The following is a 24,397-nucleotide window of genomic DNA, read 5'->3' as shown; positions in this document are numbered from 1 at the left end:
TTAATCCCTGTTCCTTCATTCATCCCGCCCTCCCAGCCTGAAATCCCTCCCTTCCATCTCCCTGTGAGCGTGGTGGGTCCTTGGAAGTGCTCTGAGGTTTTGTTTGGAATGTCACCTTTCAGTGTCACCTCCGTGGCTCCTCATGGGGAGCAAAGCCCCTCGTGGTTTTCAGGGAAGCCCTGGAGGGCTGTGCTCGGCCCAGGCAATGTGGAGAGATGAGGAGATGGATTTTCCATCCCCATCCTCAAATCACTCACCCAGGCTGTGGCTTCTCCCTTCTTTCCCTTTTGGCCCTCATTCCCTTGGGATGAGTTGCCTGGCACTGGCTCTCCACACCTGCTGCTGCCAGGAGGAGCTGCCCTGGAATGGAATTGGGTCTGGAGTGCCCCAGATCCCTGGAGCAGGGTCTGGAATTCTGATGTGCTCCTCCTGCTAGTGCAAGACCCTGATTTTTGTTCTCTTTCTGTCCACACACATTTAAAAAAAAAAAAAGAAAAAAAAGTCTTTTTTTCACTCCATTGAGCTCAAAAGCCAAAGAAAGGAAAAGTGCAAGGAAAAGTGCAGTCCAGGCAGTTGTCAGCCCTCCCCACTGCCAGAAAGATTTGGAGATCTCTGCAGAGGAAAATGGTCTTTTAATCTGCCATCGATATCTGCAGAGCTCAGGACATGGAATTCTGATTCTGGGTCCAGATAGCGTTACTGAAATAACAGAAATGTGGGAAGAGGGCTCCTAAACCTCCCACGGAGCCTGAGTGAGGGCTGGGTTTGCAGAGCAGCAGTAGCTGCAGGGAGGATGGAATTTGTCTCTGTGGCATTCTCTGCTCCTGGAGCTGGGGATGGAGAGGCCCGGACAGCCAAGGACGAGCGTGCTCCTCTCTCTGTGAATTTTAAAGGATATGCTACTGGAAGTGTGGAAAACGGCTTTGACTGGAGCTGGAATTCTTCACAGAGCTTCTCAGGGCCCTGTCTGGAATTAGGAAACTTGTGGGTGAAGAATTAACTCAAAGTCTGAGAGTTTTTCCCTTTCCTTCGGCCCTGTTGTAGCTGGTCTCCAATGCTTTCCCTGGTGATATTCCCTGACTGCTCCTGCCTCATTCCTGGTGCTCCAGGTCTCTGCCCCAGTTCTGTGCATGTTTCAGAACCATAAACATGATGGATCCCTGTTTTTTAGTGAGCTGTTGAATTATTTATGGATCTGCTGGGATGCGGGAGCTGCCAGCTACCGGCGCGCAGCCAGCAGGGAACGGAGCCAAACTGGGAAAGGGAAAAGCCTTCCACACTGCGAGCTGAACTCGGGGAACGTTGGGGGTGGGATCTTTGGGTCCTCCAGAAGGTCTGGAGCATCCCTCAGGAGCAGCATCCCGCTCCGAAGCCGTGGAGATGCCAGCGGTGGGAAGGGCTGGCCTCGCAGCGCGGCGGAATTCCACGCGCTGTGCAATAAGATGGATTTAGTTCCTGACCTTTTAAAATCCCGGGAAAGGGCTCGCTGTCTGGGCTGAAGCGTTTTCCAGCTGTTCCCTGTCTGGGGGTGCCACAAGCCAAGGCTGAGGTTTCTCAGGAGGAGCTGAGATTTCCAATGTCAGGGTGACACGCGGGGAGCACACCCGGGGCTCAGGACAGCTGGGATGTGGGATTTGGGATGTGGGATTTGGGGCTGGGCGAGGAGCAGGGGGCTGGGAAAGCCACGTGTGGATGTGGGAGGTCTGTGCTGAGGACTGGGCAGCGTGGACAGGATCCAGGCTGGAGGAGCAGCAGGATGAGGGATCTGGAGCACGTTCCTCTGGCAGGACACTGTGGGACACCCAGCAGAGCATCTGCTCCTCCTCATCCTCCCTTTCTCCATGGGATCAGCCCTTTGAGATCCTTGTCCCCACAGGATCAGCCCTTTGGGATCACTCACAGCAGGAATACCACTCACTGTTGGTCGGTTTTCTTGGAGATCTCCTTGAAGGCCTTTTGGGAGAGCAGCCGTGTTCAGCCCCCAGAAGGAGGTGGGAAGATATTTGGGAATGTGCTCCCAGACCTGTTCTAAGGGATGGTGTCAGACAGGGGTTCAGAGGGCTGTAAACTCCTGCCTGCTCCAGGCTTTGCAGTGAATCCATGACCATCCAGGGATTTTGGGGCTGGAGTAAACGTGGGTGAAGTAAAAACATGCCAAGACAAACTTAGGGTGCAATCCACCTCAAAGACACAAAAGGTGGGCACAGGTGGGGTTTGCAGAGGTGATTTTCCAACCAAACCTGGAACCAATGGATACAGGGAATAGCCTTGGAAAGGAGTCTGGGAACGGGAGCTGTAGGTAGGGCTGCATTCCGGGTGCATTACAGGGAGAAAAGTGCATTTTTGAGCTGAGCTCAGCCCCTGCCAAGGGACACGGGGCCAGTTCCAGATGCCTGCCCTGAACCTCCAAACAGTCCCACATTGTTGGGCCCGTGAGTCACCCTTGTGTCAACACCAGGACAAGCCAAGCATATTATTCCTTCAGAGGGAAACGGCTGGAGAAGACAATTCCTGCTTTTTTAAGTTCCCGTTTCACCTCCAGGTTTGGCATCCAGGAGCCAGCGGTGCCTTTGCTCGGCAGCAGAACTGTGGGGTTGTGTGAGGGAAAGGGAACCACCCCAGACCTGGGCTGGGGACAAAGCTGCCTTCCTAAAATATCCTCTGATGTCACAGCTCCTGGGTGTGGGTTTTTGGAAGAGGGAGAGAACAGACTGGGACTTCTGCTGGGAAAAAAATAAACAGAGAGGAGAAGTCTCCTATTGATTGGGTCTCCCGAGGAATTAGGCAGGAATTTGCTTCACATCCCTGCATATTTTTCTCCTTACCTCTCCTGAGGTTGAGGGAGGAATTTTAAGCTTCCCAAAAACTCGGCCCTGTTTTTTTGAGGAGCACAAGGAAGAACCACACTGAGGGTGGGAATCCCAGTGGGCAGAGGCTTATTGGAAACTCTGGGCAGCTTTAAGGGCTGGGAGAAGTTACAAAATTGAAATAAATAAAAGCCAGTTCTGGTTGGGGGCTGGCAGTGGTGGCAGGGCAGGAAAACCTTGGACATCATCCACGTGAAACACACGGTTTGATCCACCCCTGCAGCAGGACTGAGGGCAATAATCATGGAATGGTTTGCCTTGGAAGGGACCTCAAGGATCATCCAGTTCTGTCCATGGGCAGGGACACCTTCCACTACCCCAAGCTGCTCCAACCTGGCCTTGGACATTTCCAGGGATGGGGCAGCCATTTCTTCTCCTGTTCCCTCCCAGGGAACAATTCCTTCCCAATGTTCCATCTCACCCTGGGAAGCCATCCCCCTTGTCCTGGCACTCCGTGTTCTTGTCACCCTCTCCAGCTCTCTTGGGGAGAGGCACTGGAAGGGACTCCAAGGTCTCCCTGGAGTCTCCAGGCTGGACAACAGATTCATCCCTGCGCTGTGCACAAACCTCATCCTGCTCTGGTGTTTACCTGGGAGAAGTGAGTGTTTCCTGCACTTCCAGTGGGGAACTGTGAGCTCCTTCCCCCATGGACTCACCCTGGAAAAATGGAAAAATGCTCCCGACTCCAGCTTCCCCCCCATGTCCCTGCTGTGGAGCTAGCACAGTGCTTGGCCCGGGGAACACATGGAAAAACCCTTCCCATGGGGCTGGAGCTGCCTGTGGGGGCTCAGGGCTCAGGGATGTGCTGGGTTGGAGCCTCCTCCTGCTCCTTTTGGAAGCAAAGCTCTCCATGTGTTCAAGGGAGGGGTTCAGAGGATGCTGGGATGAGATGGAATCAGGATGGGCCATTCCAGGATGTGGATTATGCCCTGCTGGGCGTTGGGAAGCAGATCTAATGGGACAGCATTCCAAACCTCATGGAGCACACCCCTGCTCCGTGTCCAGCATTGCTCCTGCCCTGGGAGTCTCCCAAGGTGCTGCTGTGCTCCACGGGGGCATCCATGGAGCAAACCCCACTGTTCCTGCTGGGAAGAGTCAGGAGATGGTGCTGGAAGAGCTGACAGCTCCCTCCTCATCCAAGGGTGGCCCCACAAAGCTGGATGAGCACGGTGCCAGTTCCTTTGACAGCATCCAAGGGAACGGGGAATGTCCTCCTGAGGGAGGTGAGCTCAGGGCTCCAACACAAACGGGAAAGGAGACAGAGAGGGTGTTTCAGGAAAGCTGGAATGGCTCTGGGATTCAATCTGGTGGCGTCTGGATGGGAGGGAATCCATGCCAAGGGCGAGTGGGAGGGTAGAGCCTTGGTGGCATTAGGAAATTCCATTAAAAATTCATATTTTCTCCTGACCTTTCAGTTTCTGGAAATGCAGACACAATAAACAAACGTGGAAGGGAGGAGCTGGTGCTGGAATATGGGGCTGGAGCAGAGTGGAAAGTGGAAAGCAAACACGGAAGCAATTAAGGGCACAATGAAGGGAATTAAGCACCGTGCACTTCATTCCGGAGTTATTTATACTCCAAGGCAGAACTAAAAATAAACATAGGATTTCCACAAGGAAAACAAGCTCAGTTCCCTCTTTTAAACAACTTTATGGAGCTGTGATGGTTATGGATGGAGAAATTCCTTGGATCTCCTTCTCCATGTCCCAGTTTTTGCCCGCAGCAGGGATTTTACAGCTGGGACTCTGGGATTGCAGAGCTCTGGGAAGGCTCTGCTGAGGCTCCTGCAGCATTCCAGGGCAAGGCAATCACTGCTTTCCATCTGGAAGCTCCACTCTGGATCTTCTGGATACCACCAGCCTCTAAAGATTGAAGAATCATCCTTGTGATCTTTGGCTTGGAGGCAGGACAGGGGTGGGATCGACCCAAACCCCCTGGGGGAGGTTCCAGGGTGGCAAAGAGCAGCTCCCAGTGGGATTTGGACCTGTGGGTGGTGGAGGGAATCTGGGAAGAGCAGAGTTTTCTCTGGAATACCTGCAGGTGTGGGGTCTGAGCCACCTCAGGAATCTCCTCCTCCAGGGCTTCAGTGCTTGTCATGGGTTTGCTGAATTGGGATTTTATGGAGGAAAGTGGGATTTGGAGGTTGTGAATACCCACAAAAATTTGGGCTTTTGACCTGCATGGAGATGTGTGAGGAGATCCAGGTGGATTTGCCTCCTTGTGGAATTACCCTGGATGGGATAACATTGATCCTTCCACTGTGAGTTTTTCTTGTGGGTGCTCCCAGCATGAGGCAGGATCCGTGTGAACAGGCAGGAATCCTGGAACGGTCTGGGTTGGAAGGGACCTTCAGAGGTCCCTTTGATGAGCAGGGACACCTTCCTGAGGATCCAGCACCATTCCCATCTCCCTGTAACCACTGGGTGTGCTCCTGTTGGAAACCTTTCCAAACCCTGGTTTTCCACCGCCGGGTCACAGAAAGGTGGTTCAAGGCACTTTTCCCATTCCTTGTTCCCACTTTGTCTGTAGGCACTGCCTGTATCCGTGCTGGGATGGGGACTGTCACCATAATCTTGGATCATTCATGGATCCCACTTCCTCTTTTGGAAGCGAGTAAAATTCCCTCCTGGCATGAAGGGCCGGCTCTGGTCTGTCCTTTTGGATCATTCCCTTTGATGTCCAGGAACATGGAAAGCTTGGAATCTCCTCCCTGCTGAGCTGCCATGTTCTCCAGGGAAAAGTGGGGGTGACAGTGCTGTGCAAATTCATTCCTTCTGCTCCAGGATTGCCCGGGATCCTTTTGGATCATCCAAAATTTGCGTTTCTTGCGGGAATTGTTAATTTGCATAAAGCTTTGGAGATGTTATGGAAGGGCTCAATAGTGGCAGACATTGTTATTAATTCCCTCCAGTTTAGGTTGTTGTTGTTTTGTCTGAGGGCAGGACTGTGATTCCCAGTGATCCCAGGAGGAGCACAGCTAACGGAGCTGTGGTCGGGCCATAAACGCTGGATGGGCTCAGGAACATGTGGGGAGGGTGGACAGGAGGGGGATTTGCCTCATTTGCCAATTAGTGAAACGTCTCTGTGGATATTTCTGGAATGTTTATGCTTTTGCTCTTCCGAGTTTAGATGAAGGATGGGAAACATCCCGGGCCAGTTGCTTTGGAGCCATTAGAAAAAGGGTGGAAATGAGGGGGGATAAAAAGATCAAGTGTGTCGAGTGCTACTTGTTCCTAATCCTTCACTCCTCGAGTATCCAGACCCTGGATACTTGATCCAGGCACTTCAGTCTCTTACTTATTTATTTATTTATTTATTTATTACCTTCCTGCTGCTTTTCTCAGGCTGCCACTTTAAGGACAGAGATGTCCCCAAGAGAGGGGAAAAAAAATTAAAAAATCTCTTGTTTAGCAAGTTAAGGGAGGTGGGATTCCAAATCCCAGGTCAACTTCTTATCCCTCAGGATCAATTCAGCTCCAGGGAACTCCTGCTGGCATTTCCCTGGTTCTATGGTACCCAAAATGTGCCTCAGGCCTCTCTCCTACTTGAAGATTTTGGTGTGTGGTTCACTGAGTTCGAGGTCCCCTCGTTCCAGGAAGGTGGGATCCTTCCTAGGGATGGACCAGGAGCTGTCCCTTGATCCACAGCCTCCATTGGTGATTTCCAATGTCCCTGTCCCGTGGCAGCTCCCTGGAACCAGCACGGACCCCCCTGGACTCACTCAGTTCTCCCTCCTTGAAACCCCCCTGAATTTCTACCCAAATGTATTTTGGTTTTTCTCCTTTCCTGCACTGTTGGATTGTCTCGTTTGGGCTGTGAAAAACTCCAAATTATCTCCAGCTAAGGAATAAATGGACAGAATTGTTCCCTGTGAGGGTGGGCAGGCACAAGGTGCCCAGAGCAGCTGTGGCTGCCCCTGGATCCCTGGAAGTGCCCAATGCCAGGCTGGATGGGGCTTGGAGCACCCTGGGCTAGTGGAAGGTGTCAGGTTTGGAAGTGGATGATCTTTAAGACCCTTCCAACCCAAACCATTCCATGATTCCACAAATCCAATCATAGCTAAAAAGTCCCTGAGGTGCTGAGGAGCTTTGGGAGCTGTGCTGGCCCTGGACAAAGGGAAAATGAGCCTGTTTTCCTTGGATTTCCTTTATTGTTGCCCCAAACATGCATTCCCTGAGACTTTTCAGGAATGTGACGCTGCCATGGAGCTGATTCCTTGCTTAGGCTGTGGTGGTGATGCACAGGGATGTGGAACAGATTTATTCCTTCCCTCTGGAGTTTGCTGTTGCATCTTTCCTCAGCTGTGATCTTTTCCTTCTGGTCTTTCCCTCGCCAGCCACATCCCTGCCCTCTGCTCCGCATTTTTGAAGGCTGGAAAAGCCCAAAGAGGTGATTTATTGTCCTGTACAGACAGGATTGCATCTCATTACCTCCCACTTGGAAGTGATTTTTCCACTTGTGTCCTGGAGCTGTTGCACAACCCCCCTGGCAGAGGCAGGGTGCTGGGCAGGGATGAGGGATGGGCTGGGAATTCTGCTGGGAGCAGCCTTTGGAGCCTCCTGAGGACCAGAATGGGTTTTGTGGGAAAACAGGGAGAAAGGGGGCTGGGATAGGGTTGGTTATTTCTGTGCCATGAGGATTTTGGGGGTTGCTGACACCATGTTCCCCTGTAAAATGTGTCCTTTGAGGACAGAGGAGGGAAAATCCATAGGGAATGAGGCACCATTTGTGGGGGAATGCCATCCTAACCAAGCTAAGCCTGAGCCTGAGACCAGATTCCACAATTCCCTCCATGGGCTGGCGTCACAGCCACCAGCTGGGCCTGTCAGGAATGATTTAAACCCAACCCAAACACTGGCAGGATCCAAAACTGCGACGGGAACCACGGGAAAAGGCAGGAAAGGGATGCTCTGCCTCTGGCAAGCCCTGCTCCCTTCTGGCTCCTGCTTTGCATTAAGCTGGGACTTACAAAACCAAACAAACAACTCTCCCTGCTGAGGGGAACAGAGAGGAGGGCGCTGGAAGCAGGGCTGTGCCTCGGAGTCGGGGTTTTCAGGGATCACAGTCCATGGCAAAGCCGAGCTGCTCCAGCAGGGTTTGTGTTAAATGTTCTTTTCATCCCGTGCAGGAGCCACGGATGTGCAGGCAGCTCATCACACCACGCTGGGTTTGTGCCTTTTTTAAAATTTATATCTCATTTTTTAGAGTTTAAGGCTTTCGGGGTTTGGAAGGGAAGAATTCTTACAATGGTTAGGACTGCTTCTTCCTTGGAAATTCTCCTAAATCCCACTCAGAAATGCATGTGGAGGAATCCAATGGTTGACAGCAAAGCAAGCCATTTGTAGCAATCCAAGATGAATTTGTAACATTTTTTAATGAGCTGAAAATTTGGAGGGCAATGATTTCCATTCACTCAACATTTTTGAGAGGATGATTTCAAGTGGTTGTCAACAAATAGTAGCTCTTGTCTCGGTCCTGCATTCCCAATGGGAATTTCCAGTCCCAAAAGTCTGAGATGTGATTCAGCCCAAGCTTTAATTTTCTGGTGCTTTTTGTGTTTAATACGAGGCGTTTCTGGAGTCCCACCACAATTGTTCTCCCATTAGCAGTGAAACCCAACTCCTCCTGTGAGACAGCCAAACGTGGGCATGTGGGACTGGGAATGGGCGTGGGACTGGGAATGGGCGTGGGACTGGGAATGGATGTGGGATTGGGAATGGTAGTGGGACTGGGAATGGATGTGGGATTGGGAATGGGTGTGGGACTGGGAATGGGTGTGGGACTGGGAATGGATGTGGGATTGGGAATGGATTTGGGATTGGGAATGGGTGTGGGATTGGGAATGGATTTGGGATTGGGAATGAGGGTGGGACTGGGAATGGGCGTGGGACTGGGAATGGGCGTGGGACTGGGAATGGATGTGGGATTGGGAATGGTAGTGGGACTGGGAATGGGTGTGGGATTGGGAATGGATTTGGGATTGGGAATGAGGGTGGGACTGGGAATGGGCGTGGGACTGGGAATGGGCGTGGGACTGGGAATGGGTGTGGGACTGGGAATGGATGTGGGATTGGAAGTGGGTGTGGGACTGGGAATGAGTATGGGATCAGGAATGGATTTGGGACTAGGAATTGATGTGGGATTGGGAATGGGTGTGGGATTGGGAATGGATGTGGGATTGGGAATGGGTGTGGGATTGGGATTGGGAAGGGGTGTGGGATTGGGAATGGATGTGAGACTGGGAATGGGTGTGGGATCAGGAATGGATTTGGGACTGGGAGTGGGTGTGGGACTGGGAATGAAAGTGGGACTGGGAATGGATTTGGGACTGGGAATGGGTGTGGGATTGGGAATGGGTGTGGTGCTGGTTGTTGGTGGTGTGAGCTCAGGTCGGATTGAGCTTGGTCCCACCTCAAGTGACACCAAGGGACAGCAGGCCGAGTCATGGGGCAGAATTGGAGCAAAACCAGTTTGTAGATCACCCAGATTTTGGGATTTGGGGAGAGAATGAAGACCTGGGGGTGTTGTCTCCATCTCCATCCATGGGGTTTTGTTGCCTCCCCTGTGGGATGAGCCAGCCCAGGTTTGCAGCTCCCCAGGATCAACTCCAGCTCATAAATCTCAGGCTCAGTGGGGAGCCCTTGTGCCATGAACTAATCAGGACAGGTTCAATTCCCATAAACACCCTCCCCCTCATTAGGGACCCCTCAGGATCCCGAGGAGGTGCCGAAATTCCTCATTAACGGGGAGCAGGGCCTCGGGACTGTGCTGCAGCCCAAGCGGGCAGGAATTCCTGCCACTCTTTTGTGCCCTGCTAATGATTTAAATGGCAATTAGCCGGGCCAGTGCTGTGTCCAGGGCCAGGATCACAAAGCCAAGGCTGGAGATGGATTGGTATTTGCCATGGAAGTGAGGAATTTGGAAGGTTTCTGTGAGGAAGAGCTGCTTTCCCTTCTCTTCACCTGCCCTGCTGCTGTGTTGATTTAGTGCTGCTCTCCTCCTTTTTTCCAAAACCCCCTTCCCTCCTCCTTTTTGGTTATATTTTCTTCCACTTATTCCATGTTGTCCTCAAGGCTCTCAGTGCTACAGCCCTGGATTTTAAAGGATTTAGGTGGAAATGGAGTCAGGTGACATTTTTCAGCAGAAAATGGGTTTTGTGCCCAGTGGTGTCATTGTGGGACGTGGAGGTGCCAGGCAGAAATTCCTGGTGCAGGAATTAGGCTGAGGCAGGTCCTCTAGGCCCAGCCTTCTGCCCAGGCTTGTCCTGCTGCACACACTCAGGATCTCTGCAGGGAGCAGAAAGCTCCAGCAGCATTCCTGGGATGCCATCCAGGAGGGATGTGCGAAGGGCAGAGCCTCTGTGTTTGCCCAGGTTGTGGCAGTGGGAACAACGCAACAAATTCCTTTAAAAAGTGGAATTGTGGAGGGGTGAAACATGCTGCTGGAGCCTCTTCCAGATGTGTGAGGAGGAGAGGCATGCAAATGCCTTAAAATACCATTTAAATACCATTTAAATAGTATTTAAACACCATTAAATACCATTTAAATTCCATTTATTCCCCGGTGCTGGGGTTCACCCCAAAAGACCCTTTAACATTTCCACCCAGATGTGTTTGGGTGCTGATGGGTCCCCACTCATTTGCTTTAAAAGCCAAAACTCGCTCACAGCTGCTTGAAAAATCAAGAAGGACATTTTGTAGCAGGAATAATAACCTTGAAGGAAGGAATCCCTGGTGGGTTTTCCCAAACTTTTCTGCTTAATGAACCAACTGATTGAGCCTGTGGGGTTGAAATAATCCTTCCAAGGACCTTGGAGCCGTCCCATTAAGTCAGGGGAAAGATTTTACAGCACAGTTTTTGTTAATGAACCCAGACTTTGTTGTCGGAGGGAGAATTGGGGCTTTCTCTGGGTCGACTTCAGGTGCAGGTGAAGAAATTTAATTTCTTGCCCTGCATTTTCAGCTGACACCTCATCATCAGTAAAAGTTGTAATGTTTCTTTCTCTTCTTTCCTTATGAACTGAGGGACAATGGAGAGGTTTGTAGGAGGAAAGTCCCCCGAGTCCTGTTTAATGCAAAGATAACTCCTCCTTCAGCTCAGGAAATCCCTCAGCTGCTGACTTTTTTAGGCCGGGGGAGAAAAAAAATCACAGTATGTTTGTTCTTAAACCCTTCCTTTAAATCTGCCTTTGGCCACTTCCAGGGACAAAAATCTGAGCTGGATGGACCTTGGAAAGTCATTATCACCCTTGGTGTCGTCAGGGTGCTGCTGTGTGTAATTAATGCTGGGGAAGTGTTGAGGGATGGCTGCACAGAGGGGGCTTTGTTGTCATCATCCTCACCCTGCTTTTCTTCCCACCTTTCCTCGGCTGCTCCCTGGCTTTTCCTCCGGCTGTGGTTCCTCCAGCCTTTCTCAAGAGGTCAGTCTTGGCTGGCTTTTGTGGGTTTGCTCTCCCACCTTGCACTCCCGAGGCTGGAATTTCTTTCCCCTTGGATACCTGAGCAGGAGCAGCTCCCTCGTGGAGCACAGCAAATCTTCCCCACGTTTCCAGAGGAAGAGTTTCCTATCTGTGTGCCCTTTAATGTTGCTGATTCTCTCCCAAACCCAAGGAGAGGGAATTCAGTGAATAATTTTGTGTGGAAGGAACTGACTCATATCAGGGTCCCCACAGATCTGAGTGGGGGCAAAGCGCTGGTGGGATTTGAATTCCCCAAAAGTTTTAAAGCTCTGGATCCACTTAAACCCTTGGGATACCTGCAGATCTACCTCATCAGAGATCCCTCTCAAAATACAAATCAATGTCCGAGTTCCAAATCCCCTTGCTGTGAAAGCCAAAGACAAAACTCCCTTTCCTTCGGTGGGACCAGGATTCCCAGCCCTGCCAAAGCCTGTTTGACCTCGGAGCAGCCAGGGAATGAGGACAGCTGCTCCACAGTGACCCAGACAGGCTGTGGGTGAAGCCTGTGAGCAGAGAGCCCCTCGGGAGGAGGCAGCATCATCCTCATTCCCACCAAAGCCATTTGGCTCCCGGTTGCCAAAGCAGTGCCAAGCCCCAGTGACCTTTCAGCCTCCTCGCTGTGCTCCGAAGATTTACAGTGGAAAAAAGCTCCTTCTTGTGAGGGAATCTTGCTCCTTCCTCCCAGGAGAGCCTCCAGCCGTGGTGACTCAGCCCTTCAGCATCCCAGCTTCCCGGATCCCTCCGGCAGCAGCGGCCCCGGGCTCCGGGAGAATCCTGTGCTCGCCCGGCTGATGTCAGCCCCTGCTCTGGCTCCCCTCAGCTCTCCAAACCGCCCAGAGTTCACAGCTTTGATCTCAGCTCTCCGTCACCACTCCTGGCTCAGGCCCCGGCTGGCTTCTCCTGGAATGATGACATTTTAAAAAGGCTTTGGAATGACAGAGGTCCCAGAGTCCCGGAGGAGGTGGAGGTGAAGCTTGCTGGAAGTCGGGATCTGGTTTTCCAGAGGATGCAAGGCACTGCCTGCCTGTTTCATTTGGAATGGGAATTTTCATTTCCAAAAATTCTCTACAAGGTAACCCTGCAGGGCAAATCCTTGGAGAAGGAATTCTGGACTTCTGGGAGAAGTGTGAAAATAAGTACCCTGAGGTTGGGAAGGAGATGACTGCTCAGTAAAAGAGGAGCTGGAAAACAAACTGGAAGATGGCTCTGAGTCCTGAAGGGGAATTTGGGACAGATTTCCTACACCTCAGTCAGGTGCTGATTTTAGTTGGGATGAGTGGATTGCCAGGTGGCTGCCACGGACTGGATGGATCCCAGTGGGGACAGTGGGAATCAGGGAGGTGTGGATTATCTCCAGTTTCTCCATGCCAGCAGAATTGTTGGGACCTTTAGGGTGGAAAGCTGCACGTGGGAGCAGAGCTGGGCTTTTCCTTCCCACCAGATCTCTCCTTGGTTTGTGCTGTGCCTGTTCAGCCCAGAGGAATTCCAGCCCTGGAGGATGGAGTTCTCTGGGCCCTGCTGTTAAAGAGGCCACTGTGCTGGTCAAACCTCAGCCTGGAACATTGACCCAGACAAATCCCTCTCTCCCTCCACCTGACTGAGTGGACAGACCAGAGAAAGTCCTCCAGGCTCATTTTTTGGGATTCAAGTAGAGGTGGAGCAGGGCTGGTGCCAGAGATTGCACAACCCTGCCCGATTCAAACCAGCTCCAGACAGAGCAGTGGATGCCTGGTGAGGGCTCGTTAGGGATAATGAATAATTAGGTGTGAAATTTTCAGGAATGGCAACTCCAGGGCTGCAGAGAGCTGTGGGAATGAAGGGAGGAGTGGAGAGGAATCTCATTTAACACTGGTGCAATCTGCAGGCTGGGTTTTCTGTAGGAAACTGGCAGTGCTGGCATTAGGAAAACAGGTGACCTGGGAAATGCTTGGATTTCCTTCCCTTCCCCTCCAGCTTCTCCCCAGCAGTGCTGATCTGCCAGCTCAGCTCTGAGGAGAAGAGTCACATCCAGCACTTCCAGCCAGGAACTCTATCCCAAATCCCTGGGCTTTGCTAACAGCTCAGTGCTGTGTCACATTCCGGGCCACCCATGAACCTCAGAGAAATCCAAAATGCCAGGAAACCTCCAAGTCCAGCTCTTCCACGGGGATCCAGAGGTGGCCACAAGCTGCAGCTTGTGCTGGTCCCAGCTGTTGGGTTTGTGGTGGAGCCTCCCTCTCTGGAGAGGTTCCAGAACCATCTGGACACAGCCCAGTGCCCTGGGGTGACCCAGCTGGAGCAGAGAGGTTGGACCAGATGATCCAGCGTGGTCCTTTCCAAACTGGCTCATCCTGGGATGCTGCGATGTTGGTCATATGGTGGAGGTGCTTTCTGGGAAGGATGGAGGCAGGCTGACCAGGATAATCTTTCCATGGCTTTTAGCTGCTCTCAGGGCTGGAAGGTGTGATCTGTGTTGGAATCATCTGGGAATTATCCCAACAATTCCCTCTGCTCCAGATGTGATAAGAGATTTCAGACTGCTGCTTCCTAAACCAGCATCCAGGGATGCTGCTGCTCCATGGGGCTCCTTCCATGGCTTCTGTCAGCCACAAGCTGAAGGGAAAACACAAAAATTCCTCTTCATTGGAAATCTCCCCAGTCTCCAAACTATTTTTGTTGCCTGCACTCATCAGATAACTGCAGGGGTCAAAGAGGTTTCACGTTTTGTTGTTGTTTTTCAGTTTTGGGACTTTTTCCCTGCAATTTGTAAAGTCCCTAAGCCAGTGCATTCGAAATTGCTGAGTGAGGGAATTGTTTAGAGCAGCTCCTTGGAGGGACTCTTGTTTTACGTAGAAAAATGTGTTGATTTGGGCAGATGCCAACCAGGAAATTCCAAAAAGCTGAAGATGGCCCCATTACAAACAGTTTAACCAACCTCAGATGTCCCTTTGCTATCAGAATAGGGAGCACATGGTCCTGGAAATAATGAGATAATTAACAAATACTCAGAAATTAAACCTTCTGGCTGCCTCTGGGAAACACTGAACCCAGTGGTTCCACCTGAAACCTCCCAGTTTCCCCCATCTGCCCTGGAATGGGCATTTTCCCTGCCAAGATCCCAGGTTGGGTTTTGCATCTCGTGAGTGTCACACTTGGATCCTGCACTTTCCTCCTGAGGAAGGGCTGGATGAGAGGCTGAGGCAAAACTGGGATGGTCTGAGGCACAAGGAGTTGGCAGGAGGAGGGATGTGGTTGGAAAAACAGGGAGAGACAAATGCCCATCCAAGGAGAGCATTCCCTCTTCTCCCGCCTGACCCCTGTCCTGCTGCTTCATTCCTGGAGCCTAAAGGCCATGGGAAGAAGGAATTAAGGCAGGAAAATCTCAGGAAAACTCACAGCCCTCAAAGCAGGGAGCCTGGAGTTGCGTTTTCCATTTCTCCTTCAGTATTCCAGGAGTCATGACCCCATTTAAGGAGCAGAGTGCTGGGAGCTCTCGTGGGCTGTAAAGAAATCAGGTCACTCGTCCCCGTGCCAAAAGATGGATCCAGGAGTCCCACTCCGGCCATCCAGCTGTGGGAGTGTTGTCCCAGTTTTTCATTCTTGTGTCTGGGCTTCCATTCCTGAGGCTGGGATCAACACAGGGATGCTGGACATGTGTGTTTTTGTGTTAGAGGGAGAGGGAGGGAGAACTGTGTCCAAAGGAGGTGCCTAGGTGCCTTCAAGGCCCTGAGCTTTGGGAAATGTCTTTTGCCACCTTCCATGGTGGAGATGTCAGGGATGAGGGATGTCCCCTATCCCATGACTTGATGCCGAGGTTTTGGGGTGGAATTATCTGGGGTCTGGAGGGGATTCCTGCAGCATTCTGCACTTCAGGATCTCCACCCTTGGAGCACCCATCAGTCTTGGAGCATGGATTGGGAGCACTGCATTCCCTGAGCCGGGGAGGGAGCAGTGAGCCGTGCACTTGGACATCTTCAGCCCTTTCCTCGTGGAGCTCCAGCATCACTGTTCAACCTCCAGCATTTTGGGGAGTTTGAAGCCATTTTTAGCTGCCAGAGAGAGAGAAATTCCAGGAGGTTGGAATGGCATCCCCGACACAATGGGAACTTTTCTTAGCAATTTTCCACTGTGCTGCAAATGGCAAAGATCATGGATATATTTGCGTGTCTCAGACTGTCCTGGGGAGTTAACTGTCCCTGTGTTGGGGGAATAATTTTCACATCACAATAATTTCAGCATTGGGAGTGGATAAAAAAATCTCCAGCCGAGGAGGGATCTTTGTTCTTACCTGGTGTTCAACCTCAAAAAAAAACAGGTTTAGGGAACTTGATCTGTGTGGGATCAGGAGGAGGTGGCAGGTGGGTACCGAGGTTGATTGCACTGCTCAGCCCAGTGGAACCACGTGCATTCCTGGCTGGAGTGACAATAAGGACATTTTTGCTCTGGGATAAGTCAGGATTGGACCAGACTTAGGCTTGGCTCTGAGGACGTGCAGCCCTTGACAGCCTGAAAGCAATTAGCCCAAGAAGACAAAGCAGAACCACTGGGAGTTGTTGCAGCTTCTGGGACCAGTGGATCAGGCTCTCCCTGACTCTGGGCCATGGCCCTGTTGGGGTTTTCCCCCCCAGTTTGAGATTCTGCTCAGTGCTTGCTGCAGGGGGAGGGAGTTGTGTGCTGTGGATGGAGCTGCCATGGGTGTCTCCCCCGCCGTGGGACCTGGAGCAGCCCCCAAGGCACTGGCTGAGGGCAGGATGGAGGCTCAGAGGGTTTTGCCTCTCCTTTTCTTCACGGGAGGTGGGGTTTGTCCCTTCTCCCAGGGAACAAGGGATTTGTGAGGGTGCTCAAGCTCCGGGATGAGCTTCCTTGGGCTTGTAAACTGAACTAAAGTAGTTTTAGAGGGAATATTGGGAAGGAATTCCTCCCTGGGAGGGTGGGCACAGGGTGCCCAGAGCAGCTGTGGCTGCCCCTGGATCCCTGGCAGTGCCCAAGGCCAGGTTGGACAGGGCTTGAAGCACCCTGGGATAGTGGAAGGTGTCCCTGCCTATGGATCAGAGTTGGAACAAGGTGATCTTTTAGATCATTCCCAACCCAAACCACTCCATGATTCCATGATTCAGTACAGTCCAGGTGCTGTATGGATAAGACTCCTCCCTGCACTCTGCCCTGTTCCAAACCCCATCCCTGGTGCACGAGCCCAAGGGAACAGACACATTCCCAACAGCAGGAAGGCGGGAATGGCGTTGGGGCTGCAGAGCAGCTGTTTGTCCATTCCCAGAAAAGTCCTTCATGTTCGTCACATCTGGACAACAAATGGGCCCTCCTGGGGGAGCCCAGGTTTGACCTTTGCTCCTCTTGCTGAAGAACAAATCGAAGACAAACGTGGAACATTTGCTCTGGGAGCCTCCTGTCAGCGCCACAGAGAGGTCGGGAGCTGGCGTGGCCGTCCTGCTGCTGTCCCGGATTTAGGGAGGTGTGGATGGAAATGCACGGCCTGGAGCCCATTCCTTGTGTTTGGCTGAGGCTGGGGAAGGCAGAGCCTCTCTTTGAAGCAGGGGAATTGAGGATGTTGTTGTTTTAGATCCATGATTTTTGGTGTTAATGGAACTGCGAGTCCCACCCCATGCCAGGACAATTTCCTCCTTCATGGCATGGTCACCACTGGGATCTGCCAGGGGTCCTTGAGTTGCTGAGATGATGGAGATTGAGCAAATTGCACAATTAACGGTATTTATTCAATAATTGGGTGCTTTATCCGCCTTTTGCCTTGCACCCACGGGGCTGATGCTGAATTCTGCACAGACTCTTGCATAGGCAAGGTCTGGATCCAGCACTTTCTTTGGATTATGAATTTGGACCCGTCAGTTTCACTTTTTTGGGTCATCCATGGTTTTCTTCTAGTTCCCATCAGATAGGCCTGGGGGCCTTTCTTTTTGTGCCAAAAAATGGAGTTTTAACAGTCAACCAAAACAACCCCATCCCTCCATCCCATGTCACTCCTGGAAAATCAAGGAATGGCTCTTGTGTTTTTGTTATTACTTGTGACACATCCTTGGTTTAGAACACAAAGCCTGGTCTGCATCCTGCTGCTCCAGGGCTGTCCCAGATTTTGGCAGCAGATCCCAAGCAGACGGGTTTAGTTAGGCCAGACTTAGTGGCAGATCCCTGGGATGCCCAGTCCTTCCTCCTTCCCTCCTTTCTTTGGTCATCAGTGAAGCCATCGAGAGAACCTTTAATAAATAAACAACACAAAAGCATCTTTGGGCAGACAGTGGGATGGAAAATGACTCATAGGAAAAGAAGGATGAAGTCCACTCTAGGATTAGGCATTCCATGTGTCGAGTTTCTGCTGGGGCTCCAGGAATGCTGTGGTTCTTCTCTCAGGATGATGCCAGTGTGGAATGATGTCACCGTGGAGTGTTTGGTCAGGAGGAGCTGATGGGGTCTGGTGGTTACTCACAAATATAGGTCTTTCAGCTTTTGGAAAATCCGTGGCCAGCACTTTTTGGGAAGCTCCAGGCAATTATTGCCATCAGTGTTTCCAGCCTGGCTGAATGCCCTGAAAACTGCTGGAGTCATGCTTGCTCTCCTCCTTCATTTTTGTAGGATCTACTTTTTTCCCTTGGGATGGGGTGCAAACTGGGCAGGATCCTTTGTGTTGGTTTAGTCCTACCAAAGGATGGATCCAGTCCTGGGGGATGCAGTCTTGGGAGGAATGTGCATGATGTGAATGGGAATGAAGAGGAAAATCCTAAAGGGATGGAGGAAAAGCAGGAGAAATATCCTGCACAGGTGAAGTTGGGGACCCAGTGGGTGGTGACCAACAAAAAGGATTTGGGAGGAGATGTGATGATCCTAACTCTAGGAATTATAATTCCCTGATCCATTAGGTGGTTTCATCACTTCTCCCTCCCTCATGTAAAATACAGATATAAAGCCACAGAATGTATTTATAAATAAATTATTGGAGAATCCTGGAATGGTTTGGGATGGAAGGGACCTTAAATCTCATCCCATCCCACCCCCTGCCATGGGAAGGGATAATTTCCACTATCCCAGGCTGTACAATTGTTGCTGTTAATACATAAATGTGGATTGGTGGGAAAAGGAGGGGAGAGCCACCAGCTGGGTTCATTTCCAGAGGCTCCCCGTGCTGGGATGAGCATTCCTGGGATGGGACAGCATCCAGGTGGTGCAGGAACAGCACGGCCCAAGGACAGCATCAGCTGGGAAAAGCCCTTCTGGCCACATCCCATCATGGCAGTGGCATGTGCCATTCCTTCCATCCAGTTACTCTTCATGGGCTCGTTGACCTGGAAGTAAACTCCTGGAGAAGCCGGGATCCAGCCGGTCCGGCTCCGAGCAGGGAGGCTCCAGGGCAAGGGCCAGACGTGTGGGGGAAGCCAACTTGCCATTCCCATGGATGCTTTTAGGGGATTAAGGAGGGAATGATCGCTCTCCAGGCCTGTCTCAAGGTTGAGGAATTACCTGGAGGGCCTGCTGGAATCCACTTTTGGATGATTGGAGATTTTTTCCGATCTGCAGTGACAGGAGGCGAGTCCAGCGGGCTGGAAACGGCCCCGGAGCTGTCAGAGGAATGATGGCAGCTCCCTGTGGCTCCATGGAGAGCTGATCCATGGCTGGCTGCACCAGGAGCTGGGAACAGGGACAGACCTTCCATGGGGAGCCTGGGGACACCCAGCCCGTGCCTCACACTTGGCTTCCACCACTTGGGTTTGGAGAGGAACAGAGGGAGAAGAGGAATTGGTGAAAATTGCTGCCTTTCCTGAGGTTCAGTGTTGCCTGATCTCTGGGAAATGCCCATGTGTAGCACAGGGAAGATGGTTTGGAGTGGGACAATTTGGGTTTCCACCTCTTAGGTCATCCCCGTGAGTCTGGAGGAGCCTCTCCTCCCACGGGCCTGACTGGGAACTGAAACGATGGAAGTGTTTGGGGAAAGACCTGGAATTTGGGGGGCTCTGAGGAGCCCTAATTCCACCCACAGCACCATCCCAGACCTGTAACTTCCTGGGAAACATTTTCCATCCCCGTTCCTGGAGGACAGGGATCAGTTCCACTGTCACAAGGGATTTTGTGACAGCTTGCAGCTTTTTCTCCTTATGTTCCTCAGGTGCTTTGCCTTGTTGTTGTCCCATTGCTGATATCCCTGGATAAAGAGAAAACAGAGGAGCAGCAACAGAGATCTTCCTGCTTGCTAAAAAATAAATGGCTTAATGAGTTTTTTTTTTATTTATCCCAAAGGTGTCCAGGGGCAGATGAGGGGCTGGGACTGGAGCAGGAGCCTGGATCTACACTGAAGCCATCCTAGACAGCTCTGATCCCCACCGGAGTGTGGATCCAGCGAGGAAGGTAAGGAAACAGCTCCTTACTTTTCCGGGATTGGTAACTCAAATAACACAGTGGAGGAAGTTTTCCATGTTATGGCCTTTGCTTGTGAGGTTTTGGTTGCTGCCAGCCCCATGGCTGCTCCCTGATTCCCACATCCATGAGGATGGAGCCGTCCTTTCCCAACGGATCTGTTGGGTTGTGTGTCCTTAGGATGCGATGGCTTTTATAGGGTGAGCCCAAATTATCCTGTGCCTTCCCAAACAATTCCTCTGTGGGAACCTGTGAAATCCAACACTCAAATCCCACATTTGGGAAGGAGGGAATATCTCAGGTGGAATCTTGGCCACTGAGGTTGGATTTGTGACTCTGCTCCCGTGTTTTCCTGGGTGCTCCAGGAGAGAGCCGAGCTCAGGGTCCCGTGCGTGGGACACTCTCTGTGGTTTTGGGTGGAAGGATGTGTTTGCAGGCCAAAATCTGACCTAGTTTTTCCTTGTGCTGTATCATTCCCAGTCCAGCATCCCAGACTGTCTAGTTTCCAAATCCAGGGTTTTAATAGCAGTTCTTTCTTTCCTGCAGGAAAAATAAATGTGGAGGGGGAACAAAATCATTTTAGAAATTGAGCAACACTGAGCAACCTACAAGTAAATGGTGCTCCTCCTCAAGGTGTGCCAGGGGAGTTTTAGGTTGGATTTTAGGGAAAATCTTGGCCTGGAATGGGTTGTCCAACCCTGGCAGTGGTAAATCCCCATTCCTGAAGGGATTTGAGAACTGTGGGGATGTGGCACTTGGGGACATGGTCAGTGGTGGCCTTGGCAGCACTGAGGGTTGGACTCAGTCTTAGAGGGCTGTTCCAATTTAAATGATTCCATGATTATAAGAAAATATGGAAGAGAAATGCCAACTAATGCAGGATCCTGTGCTGTGCAGAGGTTTTGGATCTGGGCAGGTCTTGTGGAGAACCCTAAAAAAACCCCAAACCCGGATGTGTTTGGGAACAGGCAACAAAAGCCATGAAAAAGAACCATTCCCTTTCCAGCTCCTCGGGAGTTGGAACTGGTGTGGAAAAAGATGTTGTGAGTTACTGGTGATGAATGAGCCTCTAACAGCCCCATTAATCAATGCTAATCATCGGGGTTGTTTGGGGAGTGGGAATTTGTCCATGCCGGGGTTGATTCCTGTATGGAACAAACGCCTTTGTGGGGATCTGCTCTGGAGTTGGACAGCAATCCTGTGCCTGATGTTTGCTTGACCGTCTGGTGACTCAGGAAAATCAGGAGGGTCCAGCAGAGCTTTTGCTGGCGTGGGGAGCTCTGAGGAATCCTTCCAAAAGCAGCTCCAGAGGTGAATTCACATCCCTGGTTGGTTTTTGGTGGGATTTTTCCTGGGATTTTTAGCTCTGGTTTTGATTTCTTTACTTCTGCTGAGTGTATGCATTGGCATCTGGGCACCTCTGTGATTCCAAGAGGATGATTTATTCCAAGTGATTGTTCCATGAAAATCCTCTTTCCAGAGGCTCCACAGCCATTCTGCGTCATTCCCGCTCCTAAATCCCTGTAAAGGATCTTTGCTTGTTCAGGAAAATCCCTCTCCTGCTCTGCAAAACGTAGGTGTGACAGAAAAGATCATTCCAAAGGTTTTACCCAGCTGTATTCCTACAAACCCAGTGAAATTCCCCATCCAGGAGACTGGGGAGGGATTCAAGGTCGAAAGCACTGGGTGAATTCCCATTTTATGGTCCCACAAGTTTTGGGAACAATTTCCATGTGCAGAACTCCCATCAAGCCCAGTGTAAGGATCCCACCATGCCAATTAGAGACTTCCAGGACACTGGATTTATGGAAAAGCTGAACTTTTTGTGCCCTTTCTGCACAGATTTCCTTGTGCTGGCAAAAGGAACGGGAAACTCCATAGTGAGCCCTGATCCCTGGATCATCTGTTCTGAAAACAGAGCTGGATGGGAAGGAAAACAGGAGGAGGAGGATAAAAAGTTATATCTCAGGTTCTACCACAGGGAAAAGGTTGAGTGGCTGGAGTGGCTGAGCCACCAGGAATCACAATTTTAGGGAAGCAGCAGCCCAGGAGCCGCTCTTGGCCAGGGACGGTTCCACCAACCACAATCCACATCAACATTTTTTATGGTGGAATTGGGATTATGGTGCAGAAAAATAAGGAATCAGGGAAGAAAAATGCCCATAAAGTGCCGTTGGAAATCCCCATTCCCTTCCCAGCCCTGCCTCCATCCCTGTGAAAGAGCCTTTATGGACTCGTGTGTCAGCAAAGGCTCGGGTTTGGGTTTTTCCCTTTGTCTCAGCGCTCCAGGAACCTTTGTGCCATGCAATTCCCGAGGTTTATTTGCTCTCCCGAAGAGCTGATAGCTGGATATATCCCCAAAATCAACACTTTGGATTGTGCTGTTTATTTAATGACCTTCCCTCACTTCAGAGTGATTAAGTCCGTCTGCGGCCGGGTGTTTTGCTTAGCGTTAAATTCCCGTTATTTTGGGAAGTTCATTTCCACACTGCGTCCTTCCAGTTGCCTTCCTGTAAGTGAGGAGGGTTGCTTTGGATCCAGGTTTTCCTCCCCTCCTCCCTGGATTGCAATTTTCCCTTCCTGGCTTGCGAGCAGCTTCCAAATTCTGAGTGTGAAAATGCACCCTGGAACAAGAGGCTTTCTCCTGGAAAGCCCCAAATCTTCCTCCTGCCATGGGAAAAATGCTCCAAACCTGCATCCCCTCATCCCTGGCATTGGGATATCCCAAAATCCAGTCCCTTGCAGAACCTCCCAGGATGGTGGTGGGCACCAAGGTTCAAGGACCTCATGTCTTCTGTCCATCTGTCCTGACAAACGATGGCTCCAGAGGTGACATTTGGGATCCAGGGGTGGGATTTTCCCAGTGTGGGATCCAGTGGAGGCTGAATTCAGGGAGGGACAGCAGGACTGAGCCTGCCACAGCAGCCCTGCTCCACCTGGAGGTGAAAGCAAATTCCAGCAGAGCTCGGGGCCAGCTGGGATTTGTAGGGCAGCAGCTGATCCCAAAAATCCCAAAGGGGAGAGATCTCCCTGGTGGGGTTATACTGAGGGAAAGAATCCATGGTGGAAAAGCAGAGGGATGTGGAAGTGTGAGGAGCTGCTCTGCTGCTCCCCAGGCTCCATCCCAATCCCTGCTCCTTCTGCAGGAGAGTGCTGAGCTCCTTGGGTCCAGCTGTGGGATTGGAATTAGGAATTCCTGGTTGGAATTAGGGATCTTTCCTGCTGGAATTAGGGATCTCTCCTGGTTGGAATTAGGGATCTCTCCTGATTGGAATTAGGGATCTCTCCTGATTGGAATTAGGGATCTCCTGACTGGAATTAGGGATCTCTCCTGATTGGAATTAGGGATCTCTCCTGATTGGAATTAGGGATCTCCTGACTGGAATTAGGGATCTTTCCTGGTTGGAATAGGGATCTTTCCTGGTTGGAATTAGGGATCTCCCTGAGTGGAATTAGGGATCTCCTGGCTGGAATTAGGGATCTCTCCTGGATGGAATTAAGGATCTCCCCTGGTTGGAATTAGGGATCTGCCTTCTCAGGGCACAGATTCCCTTTGGGTGTGGGGGGCTGAATTTTCCTGCTCCTGCTCTGCAGCTCTGTGTGAGCTGTTCCTTCCCTGGGCACTCCAAAGTTGCCTCCTCCTCAAATTTTCCCCATTTGGAACATTTATCCTAAATATCCCTAATGAACCCATCCTGAATATCTGATATTCACCCTTCAGCCTTCTCACAGCTCATTTATAGAATGATCATTTTTCAGTTCGGAGCAATTTACGGGAATGAAGTCACCCAGATTAACTGGAATTACAATTCCAAGCTCTCAGGATTTCAGGGAAAGTTGGGAGTGTTGTTTGAGGTGGTTTTTGGGATAACAGCCCCATGTTAGCTCCAAAACCCAGCAATGGATGAGCCCAGGATTTGATCCACAGAATGTATTGGGTTGGAATTTGGTTAAAATTGATTATTCCAATTCCACCTTCCAGGAGGCCACGTTGTTCCTGCAATCCAAAAAAAACAAAAACAAAAAAAAAACCCTCTGCTTTCTCTCAAGATAATTTACACTTAAATATTTCTCAGGGAAATTAATCCTGAATTTATGTGGAAAAACACCCAAAAATGGAGTCATGTATCCTGCAAGACTTCCAGGAAATTAGCAGAAGTGAATTACCCCAAACAAAATTACCCTGCCCAGAGCACGTGTGTTCAGGGGAGGGTTTGGAAATCAGCAGAGAAGGCTTGGAGGCTTTTTTTTTCCATTTGGAAATTTAATGGATCTCATCATTTTGCACAGCCCTATTAGAAATAGGAAAGAGCCTGCCTTGTCCAATTAGGAATTAGAAGGAGAGAGTCAACAGGGAGAAAGATTTCTATTTATATTATTAAAAAAAATACAAAGAAAGAAAAGTGAACTTGTTCTTGAGCTCCTTGAAATCTTGCTGGATTGGGAATTCTCTTCTGTTGAATTAAGAATTCTCTCCAAAACATCAGTATTTGCTGGTACCAGAAAAAAAAATGGGAATTTGTTGCCAAAAATGAATTTAAAATGCACCAGTTAGGACGGAGGGAAAACCAGGAGGGTTGAGATGGTGATGGGGGCAGCTCTTCCAGAATCCAGGCACACATTCCCCAAATGTGGGATATCTGGGATATTTAAGTATTCACTGCCTTGGGAAGCAGGAAATTCCTCCTGCCAGGAGAGAAGCACAAAGTTCAGCGGG

The 24,397-nt window shown here is 50.8% G+C and overlaps 1 protein-coding gene across 1 annotated transcript in view; it reads left to right on the top strand.

Annotated features, from left to right (window-relative positions):
• Positions 1-24,397, top strand: part of ZNF469 (zinc finger protein 469) — a 158,945-nt gene that overhangs the window by 56,901 nt on the left and 77,647 nt on the right. Inside the window, exon 3 of the mRNA XM_064386648.1 lies at positions 19,564-19,671. The gene's annotated coding sequence lies outside the window, so the exon portion shown is untranslated. The remainder of the gene's footprint in view (positions 1-19,563; positions 19,672-24,397) is intronic.

Source organism: Passer domesticus, chromosome 12, assembly GCF_036417665.1.
Source record: "Passer domesticus isolate bPasDom1 chromosome 12, bPasDom1.hap1, whole genome shotgun sequence".
Classification (NCBI taxonomy): Eukaryota; Metazoa; Chordata; class Aves; order Passeriformes; family Passeridae; genus Passer; species Passer domesticus.
The sequence above is the reverse complement of the archived record's forward strand: the minus strand, read 5'-3'. Positions and strand labels throughout refer to the sequence as shown.